Source organism: Palaemon carinicauda, chromosome 23 (genome assembly GCF_036898095.1).
Source record: "Palaemon carinicauda isolate YSFRI2023 chromosome 23, ASM3689809v2, whole genome shotgun sequence".
Classification (NCBI taxonomy): Eukaryota; Metazoa; Arthropoda; class Malacostraca; order Decapoda; family Palaemonidae; genus Palaemon; species Palaemon carinicauda.
In genome coordinates, this window is record NC_090747.1 from 112,679,119 (window position 1) to 112,691,506 (window position 12,388).

Below are 12,388 nucleotides of genomic sequence, written 5' to 3' on the forward strand. Positions count from 1 at the left end.
TAAATCCAAAAAGTAAGCTTGCAACAAAATCGTGGAATGATCGGAAGCCCAACTCCAATTGCTAAATAAAGTTTTGTTGCTTATCTGGTTATTTCATTGAGGAAGGAACCTATGAACATAGAAAATAATCTGCTGTGTATTCAGTTGATGTTGATGTGTGTTTACTAGTTATAATAACCCTTCTTGTACAGAGAGTAATGGTCTACTGGACTATCTACTGCCTTCTCAAATTATTTGCAGGCTCCAGGAAAGTTCCCAATTACTTCTCAATTGCAATGACTATGTCGGTCTCAATCGGATCTTTCCTTCTGTTGGAGACGAGATATAATTGATATCTATTTGAATTATATGAGGTATAGTCAAAGTTATACCTATTGTTTTGTAGTGAAAAAGCTTTTAAACATAAATAATTGTAATTTCTTCCTTTAGATCCTTACTTAGGAGGAACACTTGAAGGTAATCTTTCATCATCTAATCTCATAATTTCATAAAGTAATGGATAACATAAACTGTTTAATTCCATTACCAGTCAAAGGCGCAAACATTTTCTTTGGACGATGAAAAAACAAGTACTGAATCGTAAAGGTCTTGATAGTTATATGAGGATAAATGTTGAAAAGAAATAGTATGTAAATAGTACGGTAACACACATAACCTCAATTGTTAATTGAAAGCCTACAAAGTAAAATAAGCAGCCCTTGCTGGTAGATTTTTTGGTGATTTCTAATTATTTAATCTTAAAGACTATATTGATTAACTTTAAAGCCTAGAAGAATATTGTATTTTTAGAAAATAGGATAACATTCTTAATATATGAACAAATGGTATCAGGATAATAAAGGGTATTATTTCTGTTATAATGCTGATATTTATTATCTTTTTTAGATACACATTTTCTGTATACAGTATTTTCCATGCGTTCCTTAAAAGCTAAGAATCAGGTTATCTAGCCTCCTGAGTCATTTATGAGATGTGTTGAGGAAAAGCGAGAGAATTAGCATCCTAGAGGGAAGACCTCTTTAATTCCTTTAGTCTCGCAGATGGCACGGTAAGCCTTTGCAACATGACAGGCATTTCTGCTTGCAAAGCACATCTTCCTGAAAGGTTCTGGGCGCACGACTGGATTGCATCGTGATCGAACTCCAAAGAGGGCTTGGCAGTGAAGAGCATGTACCACTGGAACCTGCATGGGACTTACAGGAGCAACTTGAGGGGTCTGGCACTGCTGATTTTCCTGCCAGGACTTGACAAGTTCTTGCATATTAGGTGCCCATGTACCTTGAGGAGTCATCCAGTCATTTTCCATCTCCCCGTCATAGGTGCCTAAAAGACCAGCTACTTTGCCAAATGTCCAGCCAGACACTTCAACTGATGCTGCGTGGCTCATTCTGTAAACACGGAGTGTTATGAATGGTGTCCTCACTATGATCTTTTCCTGATCTTTGATGATCTCAACTTCACCTTGAACCTCTCTAGGGCTACTGACAGGACGTCCATTTACGGTAACGGTAAAGTCAGGTTTGACCTCCATTATAGCTCCAGCTGCCTTCATAATGAAGTGTGGGGAAGGAGCAGACTTCTGATTTTCCATCATCAAGGAGTGAGTCTTGTACTGTGCAAGCAAAACTTTGCATGGAGAATGAGGTACTCGTAGAACTGCTCCATCAAATGTAAGGATCTCTGTTCCATCAACAACCATGGCTGTACGATTGAATGGTGGTAAAAGATAACGAGCATGACGAGGGAGGAATTTGTAGTAAGTCCACACAATGTTATCAACTGAAGTTGGCATAAGGGCTTCCAACCACCACAATGCACGGTCAACGACTGGAACTGGATTCATTGATACATAAGACAAAGCTTGAGGAAGTGAGTGGACTGGTCGGCGAATAGGTAGCTGTAACTGGAAGTGACGACCTTCCATCTGAACAGGTAGTAAGAGTGCTTGTTGTACAACATTCTTAACCCACATATCTATGCTCTTGAACATCATGTGATCCTAGAATAAAAAAGGAAAAAATATAATTAAAGAATTTTCCCCTTAATAAATATGATACTGGTGTATATATTGAAGTATAACACAATTTCTTTTTTCAATTATTCAAGGGGTCTTACAAAATTCATATGGTTGACAATCCAGTTAACGATATGTGTGGATTTCTTATAAAGCATGATGTTACGTCGCTGCATGTCAACATTCCTTCTGAGAGTAGACTTGATTTTGCTCAGAATCTGCTTCAATCCCTGGTATTCCTCTTGGTGGTTCCTCCAAAGGGATTCAAATTCGGATTCTACATTCCTATAGACAGAACTCTCTTGGAACTCTGACCACCAGCGTTGAATTTCCTGAGGCATTTCACCAGTCTTCATACCACGAGCAGTTCCCACCACAACTGTGAAAAAATATATATGTTTTCACAGGTTTTATTCCCAGCCTATCTACAAGTTTCCACAATGAAGCAGTTCAATTTTCTATATCTTTTTATTCCTAATTTTACCGTGTAATCTTCCATTTAAATTTTAAACAGTATAAATTTCAGTACTAACCCACCAACCTAATTCAAAAGACCTTACATGAGGCAAATGAAGAAATGTAGGTTTCTTCATACTTTAACCACAAAATATACTGATATGTGCAAGTTAATGCCTTTTAAATCTGTTAGAACAAATTTACAATAATACTTCAATTATATGAAAAACTGATAAGACTATCTCATGAGAATTACACTACCTTCCTTGACGACATTAGTTAATCCAGAAAATTGTTCTTTAAGAGTCCTCATCATGTCGGATACAGATGAGGATAAAGTTTGTTGGAAGTGAGCATACTGAGACCAAAGTTTTGAGCATCCTTCAGCAATGTTAGAGACAAGATCACTGTGAGTCCATTTTCTGATATTATCTAATCTAGGAATGACTAAATCGTTTTCTAAGTCAGAATAGATTCTTGAGGCTTCATTCTTGATTTCCTGCCATAATACTGACATTTGGGCAGAGGGTGATCCAGAACCCTCTTTTAAAACCTCTGTGCTCATAGAATCCATCCAGTTGCCTGCAGATGAAATGTGGTTCCTCCAGATATCTTGAAGTTCACTCTGAAAAATATAGAACGTCACTACAAGGTGCATTGATGCTTTTCTTCATATTTAACTAAGAAATTGGAAGCTTAAAATTTTTGATTATATAAGGAAAATATATTTGATCATACCTTGATTTGATGCAGCTTTTCACCTTCATACTTAGTTTCCAGCTTCATCATTGAGGGAGAAGTAAGCATCAAACGAGCCATGCCGATTGGCCTTTTCTCCATGGTTTCTGGGTTGGCTTCTGAGATGCAGAGGTTGAAATCCTTCATTCCTTTCATACCAATCTTGGTTACATGCATTTTGTCACTTCCATGCTTCCTTGTGGTCATTTCTATAAATGCTGGCTTGCAAAGTTCAGAATAAATATCATAAGTTCCAATAAGAGAGGTCATAGCCTTGCCTTCAGCTCTTACTCCATAGCAAGAAGAACTCTGATGAGGATGCAGTGCTAGAGCAATGTCTACAGCCTTTTGATTTTCATTCTTCACCATGAAAGAAATAGCAGCATTTCTGCCAGACCTCATATCTATTCTTCCTGACATCAAGAAAGAAGTAGGAGAAGAGAGAGTCTTGTGGAATTTAATATCAAATCCATAATTACCAGGACCACGGGCAGCACTTACAATTACTTTGGGCTGAACTTTGAGTACCTGAAATATAAGTTTTATGAATTAAAATAAGAATATAGTTTTAGTAGAAGAATATTTCTTTATTTATTTAGGAGACTTAAGAAATAATATAGTTTGTATAACACACCTTTCCTGAAAGTTGTGCTTCAACGATGACAGTGTTTTTAGCAAAGATGCTGGATTCCAATTTTCCAATAATCTTATCTTCTGGTTTCTGGAAAATATCTAATTCTACAGTTCCTGTGATCTTCTGTTCATCTCTTCGAAGTTGAATATCCATTCGACGGTCCCTATCTAGACTAGGATGACTGATACGTCCTTCAAATCTAGACTCTCTATTCCAGTCGGAGTGAGATTGGCGTAATGCAATTTCATACTTTGCACTACTCATACCCTTGTGAGGAATGAACCCACAGTGGCAGTCAGAACAGGGTGTGCCAGTACAGTCATTACACTTGCATTCTCCCTCCATTGTGCGAGAAGGTGACATGAGTAACAATGAAAGAGAATGACGTTCATGGTTCTTGAAGTGAGCACGATAAAGGGCAGAAGAATGTGTTGCCATAGATGTCATGGATGATGAGGTAGAGGATAGGAGATGTTCCAATGCCTTCATAAGTTCAGATACTTGTTTGAGGTTGAGTTCTACTTCAAATCCTTGAACTCCACCCTCAGGAGAAAGTTTTAGCTTATACATAGCACCATTTGCAGGAGAGCCCATTTCAATGACCCACTTAGTACTGTATTCACCTTGTTGATTATTCATCTGAAGTTGGGTCCTTATTGGTTGTTGGAGTGATGGGCAGGAAATGTCAATCTGCAAATTATTAATATTCTTATGTTCCCAGAATTTCTTGTTATCACTGAATTGCTTACAGAAATCTTTTTTTAAACTTTTAGATAATTATTTAGCTGTGAATATATGGTTATCAAGAAAAAATATTTTAAATGACTTCTTCACATTGCTATGGACTTACTTTATTTATTGAGTCTATCAATGAATTAAAAAAAGGACTATATTCAATTTTTCATTAGACAATAAAAAAAAATTTCTATCAAAAAGTCATGTAATATCAGGACGTAAATTGTTCATTATACGAGGCAGTATAAAAAAGAATTGAAAATTAAGCTTTTTCCTGTATTGTTCAGTTATGAAGAGTACCAGTAAAAAGAGTCAAATCTATCTCAAATATAAGTAATAGTTTACCTTTAGATCAGCTTCCCTTTGGGTTGGAGTCCAATGATGCATTGCTTCCAAGTTCATTGTTGACTGTCGACCTTCAGGAGCATTAAGATCTACTTTGGTCATCATCTTGCAGTTGCGAAGTCCTTCACGCCATTCAAGAGAAGTTTGGGAATTCCACTTATACTCTTTGTTTGCGGGTGTCCTGAGTGTTCCTTCTGTCTCTACCTTTGGTCCTGAGGACTCTTTCTCTACCATTACCATAGCATTCATTTTGTACATTTGTTGGCTGGGATTAGTAACTTCTAGCATCAAGCTGTTTCTTCCAATAAACCAAGTGCGAGGATCGCTGAGCTTTAGTTCAGCTTTGAACTGATGCTGTTTCTCTAAGTAAATCCAGTTACCCCTATAAAAGTAAAATATCAAGAATATATTACCTAATATAAACAGGACATTAATATAGGATTATGCATGATAGTTATTGATACTAAAAACTTCAGTGTAAAAGTGTAACATTAAGAACTTACTGGATAACACAGTCTCGTAGAGTTGCTAATGGATTAACCAGTCTGACTTCAGCCTTGATTTTCTTATTTGGGCTACGATCAGCATCCCAGGCTAATTCTGCATTTGCTCTCTTGCTTTCGAAATCAATATCAAAGAATCCTTTCCTCCTCAATGGAGAAGAGCTCTTTGGCATAATGAGTTGATTAAAACTGAGGTGAAGAACTTTCTCGCTAACTATAACATTCATGGTCTTTTCTATCATTGATGGGACAATCATTTTAAACTGTACATTTGTTTCTTTTCCATCTTGAGTTGCCATGTTCCATTCTGTAGCAATAAGACGTTCTTCTCTGTTCTTTAGCTCAAATGTGAAGGCCTGCTTTCCATGCATTAATACAACGGAAGTCGAGACTGTATAGGGTTGGAAACGAAGTAAAACAACCCTCATTTCAGTCTTAAACTGAGTGTTTCTAGAAGAGATCATAGCTGTGAGTGGTCCTTCTACTTGGAGAATAGGACTTTCTCCATGTTTAGCAACTGCTTTAACTTGATACTGAGAACTTCCTTGACCTGCTGCAGAAGCTTCAAGCATCATTTTCTTCATGCGTGCTGGGATATCAAGCTAGAAGAAGATTAGTCAATTAGTTTCATAGACAAGCGTTCAACTTATTGTTCTCTTATAAAAGTGAATTTTATTATGATCACCCAAAAGAAAAAGAAAAAAAAAATACTCACTAATAACTTCAAATGATGTGTTTCTCCAGACCGCATCAACATCATCTCGACTTCGATAACCTTTGCACTTTCTCCTTGGGAGACCACTTGTAATACAACTCCCTTTTTACTTTCTTGATTGTATAAAACAAGGTTTTTCTTATATCTGGCACTTCCAATTTTAGCTAAAATAAAAAGATATGGAAATTAAGTTCTTTTACCAGTTTGAAGAAAATAAACAGGCAAGAACACCTTTCCTATGATAAAGAAATATTTAGAAAACTACAAATAATAGAACATATTTATAGCTCTTATTCTAGGTATTCATTTAAAATCTTCGTAAAGAAAATTTGTTCCAATACTTAGCAGAAAGAAAATAAGTTAATGCTTGATGGACCATCTCAAAAGCAAAATCAACAACCTTGATATTGTACAAACCTTCAAGATTAGTTTTCAGTGCCATATCCATGAATGAGCTTCCTTCCATGACATGGGTGGCAGTCATTTCAACCTTCTCATTTCCTTTCTGACCAAACTTGAGTTCTGACTTGTACTGTGATTCACTTTCCTTCCTTACAAAAGAGACCAAGTGCCATTGTCGGAATGCAAGGTTTGTTTCAAACTTGCGCAGCCTTCTTGGATAAGGAATCATGGATCCCTCAATGTAACACATATCTGCGCTAGCTGTTGAAAGAGTTACAAAGATAGATATACATATATAGCTTTTTGAAATATTTCAACAATTCACCAAAGTTATCACATATATATACAAATTATATGTAATTTTTTATATGTTATGTCAGTAGCAATGATTATCATATGTAATGAATACCTTCAAAGTTGAGTTGGACACGTTCCCTAACTGCAGCTAATGTCTGCAGTGCCATATCCAATTTAGCTTCTTCTCCTTCTCCAATCATCAAGAACTTAGCTTCAATACCCTTTGTACTAGGATTGTACTGTCTGCTTTCACTGAAATAAGCAATCATCTCTAGTTGTTTTTCTGATTGAGTCCACTTTCTGGTCATCTGGATCTTGATACCTCCTAAACGCTCTGATTCAAACGTTGCAGAGATTTTCTTTGCCTCTCCTTCATTAGTAGAGGAAATAAGAGCATTGCATTTCCTTGGTGAGGAAGATCCTGGAGTTTCGAGCTCAATCTTTATTACTCTCTTTCCTCCAGTGTTTTCTTCTCTACCCATTACACGGATTCCTCTCATACCCGAGTCGGCCTTTTCTAAGAACACTTGGATGTTAGCAGGTGGACCAAGAGGAAGACCTTCACTGCGGAAAATATTTGGCATGTTGACATCGTAACAAAGTTTAAGTCCTAGCATTGGTTCCAGTTTCATTACACAAGACCGAGATTGGAATCGTGTGCTTCGTACAGATGAAGGATTGATTTTCGTCTCTTCTTGACCCATTACTCTCTTCATGAGGTAGATTTCACTCCTCATATTCAATAATTCCATTTTCTCTGGTATCTCTAATGTTACCTCAAAGCCTTGACCAGATGTGTATTTGGCATTAATGCTAGTTCCAACATTTGTTGAAATACGATTCCTCATTTTGATTCCAGTTCGAACAATATGGCAGTCATAGCCAATAAAGGCATCAATTTGAGTTGATAGACTTGGGTAGAATTTCATGACACCAGGAGTGCCGGACATTAGTCCCCTGACGCGAGATTCCATCTTAAGACCAACCATAGCAGTTCCCTCTAGTTTCATTTTGAGAGGTAATCCTTGCATTGTAGGCAAATGATAATCAAGGTAAAGCTGAGCTGCCCGTACTGTATCCAGGTTGTTTTCTGCAGCTCTATTAATCATGTCGTCAAAACTATCAAACATGTTATTGATAAGTTCTTCCATTTTGATATTTTTCATATTTCCCATTAAAGATCCAAAGGCCATTTCCTGATTATTAATGCGAGCATAGAAGTCTGCTTTCTGCATATGTCTGTTTCCATATAATTTATCAAAGAGATGAGAGATCTGTGACAAATCAATAGACCTCCTTTGCCTGAAAGAGCCTTGTAACCGTTCGTTTATCTTGTTGAATGTTTCTTCAATATTTGATGAGAGATCACGGAGAATCTGTCTTGATGAGGTTTTCCTCAGGTAACTTTCTGGGCCAAACATTTCTTCTATGATTGATTCAATTCCTTCAAATCGTGCTCCAATCTCTCCAATATTGAAAGGTGTTGCTCCAAGGGCTCCAGTAAGATTAAGGTTAACTGAGCGGGGAATGAAGGATCCTGGAGCATAGATGAGATTAGACTCCATACCAGCACCTACACCAAAGGTTGGGGCATAGTATGATAGGTCAACATTGCGAGAGATCTTTCGCCAGTCCTTGGTGAAGTTAGATGGCAGGACTATGGTTTCAAGCATATTTTTGAGATTTCCCTTAAAAGAAGCAGTTGATTCACGGACATTCTGCAGATGACTTAAGATGAAACTCCTCACTGCAAAGATGAACGTTAAATTTACATTCATTACCAGTTCTATATTTCAAGGAAAGTCAATAAGAAGTGCGCAAGAAATTTTATCAACAGGTTAATTTTTGGTTCAGAATTGACAAACATAAACTTACCCTGAGTATTTTCTGCAATAGCAATTTTATCTGTAATCTTCTTTAGATCTTCATATTTGGCACATTTGACTGCTGCTAGATATGATCCAATACGAACTTCAGTTTTCTTTCTTGGATCAAGTACAACATTAATCAGCTGTTTGATTGCCGGATGTATCTGTAAAAAACCATTATGAGAGAGAGGATTAAATAAAAATTATGCGCTTTACCTATGAATGTTAAAACTTAGCAACATCATGAGAATTTGCTTTTTTTTTTACAGGACTCTTTGATATAATAAGGCAGGTTAGTCAACATTGGTGAAAACTATTTTGTACTCCAAAGAAAGAAAAGCTACATTACTTTGAAATAATTATAGGATACTCTAAAACCAATACTAAATTTGTGGCTAATTTGATTTAGAAATTAAATATATCATAGTTTCCTCTTTGATGTTAAATTCAGATTGGACTTACTTCTGGGGTACAGCGAACGTTTCTGAAGGCTTGTGTGGCAGCGATGCGAATACCTTGGTCAGCCTCTGAATTTTCTATGCACTGCATGATTGGTCGAGCCATTTCTGAATTCATCACACCCATATTTCCGAGAGATTTGAGTAACACGAGAGCCTGCTTTCTAGTTTCTTCATTTGGTGAAGGAGTGCAAACTTGTCCTACCTTGGTGCTTAGAGTCTCAGCCAACTGACGAACAGGTGCTTTTTCTTGGCATTTGGGATTTTGCCTGCAATAAGTATGCACCATGGATGCACCAGCTAAAGTGGTCCTTGGGAAACGTTGGTACTGTTCAAATAGAGGTTTCAAAGCTTCAATAGAGTGAATACATGGTCGGGGCATGAAGTACATTGAAGCAGCATAAAGAGCAGCTCGTCCTCCAGTAGCCTTTCCAGAAACCAACTCTTGTACCATAACCTTAACTGCTCCAGATTCGTAAACAAAAGCTAATCCATCTAAGAACATACTTTCAAGCTTTTGACGTTGTTCACAGATCTGTCCACCACGGATCTTCTCCAGAGTTTGTGGGATTGCTTCTTCAGGTACTCGGCGCATATATTGTAAGGCTTTAGCCAAATAAGATGCTGTATCTTCTTGACTCCATGCTTCATCTTTTGACACACCTCTTTGAGCATTGCATCTAGCTTGGCTACCATTGATGGGTCCTTCTTCATTGTATGCTGGTCGTAGCGAAGAGTCTTTCTGATAAAGCGACTAGGGAGGTGAGAAACTGCTGGTGGAACGTTGTCGGTTTCTGACTCAAATCGTAAAGTTGATTCTTGGACAGCTTCTATGTACTTATAAGAACCATAGGCTGGTCGGATGATGTTCTTGTCTTTACAAGTGATGCTGGTGTAAACACCTTTTGTAATTTCTTGTTTGCATTCTGAAAAGGATTCTTCCATAGGCAAAGGAGCCTTTAGCCAAGCTTTTGTTGACTCAGCTCGGTTGATAAAATGATCTTGGCAGAACCGATGGTTTTTCATTTTCATCACAACAACCTTCTCTCCTTCATTTTTCACTTCATACATAGTTGAACAGTTACCGATGATATCAGTCTGTATAAAAGAGAAATAGTAAAGATTAATAGCCTTCAATTTATACTATAGATACCAATTATTCCTTCATAGAATCTTATTTTATTATTTATTATGTTACTATCATGATTTATATAACAATACTTTACTGTTGTTATATTTACTAATACCAATCAGACTATTTACCTCTGTAAAGTTCAGACCCGTGTTGATAGAGGAGTTGGAAGGCAAAGTGTTCTGGAAAGCAGATGCAATTCCCTTTTTCATGTTGACAGACCAAACATCATCATCAGGATGGGCACAGGACTCCATCACCCGTCCGTCGATGATAGACACGACCAAGGGGTACCTCTCGAGGAATCTAGCTTCAGAAGATCCTGAAAAATGTAAGTAACCTATAATAACACCAGGTCGCTACGGCTAAGTGTTTATTTTTTTCAGAATTTGTGCGATAAATGCACGTTATGTAATTTTAGAATGAGGACTTGGATATTTACCTGAGCCACCTCCCATAGAGGGATTCTTCATCGTGATGGCCATGTCACAGGGAGAGAGCCAGGAAAGCTCAACCTGAGAGCGCCATTCTATGTCTGTATTGGCTCCTTCAACATCTTTGAGGTTAATCCTAGACTTCCCTGTGTACGAATACACGTAGGTCTTCTCTGGTGCGTAAAAGAGTTTGGGAGATCCGGCAACTGGACATTCTCTTGAGCATAGGTTAGTGGTTGATGGCCAAGGAGCTGCAAAAAGTATAATTGTGGAGGTGACACATGCATCCTGGTATAATGTGGAGTATCTGTTATATATCTCAAAAGGTAAATCTTGAGAAGGTACAAAATTAATGATTCGAGTTTTAGCTCTAATTATGAGTAAACATTCATTTTTCAAACAGGCAGAAAATATATTTAAAAAAGGTTTAGGCTACATATACAATCTAATTTAGTGAGGTCTAGTTCTTAGAACAAATACATAGTAAGCATTCCAAAATGAACTGAATTTTGTTTATGGTTAAGACTAATTGCACAGTGGTGAATAATAGAGAATAATTACCAGCTGAAGCAGCCGCCAAGATGGCGAACACAAATAAGGCTGAGGATGTCATGGTGTCAGCAGGCTGAGAGCACCACAACTTCTGATTATTCTCCTTGTGGGAGACGCTTTTATACTGCCTGGGACCGCTGGCATTTTATCGGTCACGTTGATAATCAGATAAGAAGAGAGAAATTTTTATCTTGGGTTGGCACACTCAGCCCTTTTGTGAAGTGTGTCTGGGTTTAATCATGGCGATAACTCTTCTTGTTATTTTCTATGAGCTTTTATTTGACGTTTTGTTTGAAGAATACCATAAGGTAGACAGGATCTGCTAGTCTAGGATTGCAATGATGTTCCAGAAATTGATTTTTAAGACAAAAGATATTTGATATATCAATTAATTTTGTTTGAACAGTTAATTTTTTTCATTATGGTTATTGTCATTATTATCATAGCTTATACTTCTATCTCAAAGGGCAAAACATCTAAAAGTAACAAATCGTTCTCCAAATGAAACGCTTGTATGGAAAGAGAAAGAACAAGAATCAAGAAGTTACTCGTGATATTGATCAAAATAGGCTTTCTTATTTGAATTACTCATTACTCATTGAATTATTCATTACTTATTACTCATAATTTAATCCCAGGTAATATTTTAGAAAAAGAAAGACAAGCCAAATCAAAAGCATTAAACCTTAGTTGAAGGTTCAAAGAAGAGTCAATATCCATCAGTGCTGAACAGATTCCATGAAAAAATTAGATGCGAAGAAGTGTTTAGGATAATGACTGCAAGTTTTGAACATTTTTTAAGGTTTATCGTATACATCTCGAATTACCTAAATTGTGACTCAACAGTATTTTTGCAACATTATATGTAGACTGATAAAGCTAGCACATTTGGTAATTAAAGATCTCTTGACATTGAATAAAAGTATATATGGAAATAGGGGGGAAATACAGGTTCTTTCACCGAAAACCTATTAATGTGTTAATTTACTAAAGCTTTTCTATTTATTTCATTTGTGGCCTAGATATTATTAACTACCCACAGTAGATTGAGGATTATTATTATCATTTTTTGTTATTCGCAGTCTACAGAGACTGGTGGTTTATA

At 36.9% G+C, this 12,388-nt stretch overlaps 1 pseudogene; it reads right to left on the reverse strand.

The window, feature by feature from the left end:
- Window positions 1-851: 851 nt before the first annotated feature.
- On the reverse strand, window positions 852-11,361 carry LOC137617382 (vitellogenin-like; annotated as a pseudogene).
- Window positions 11,362-12,388: the final 1,027 nt, after the last annotated feature.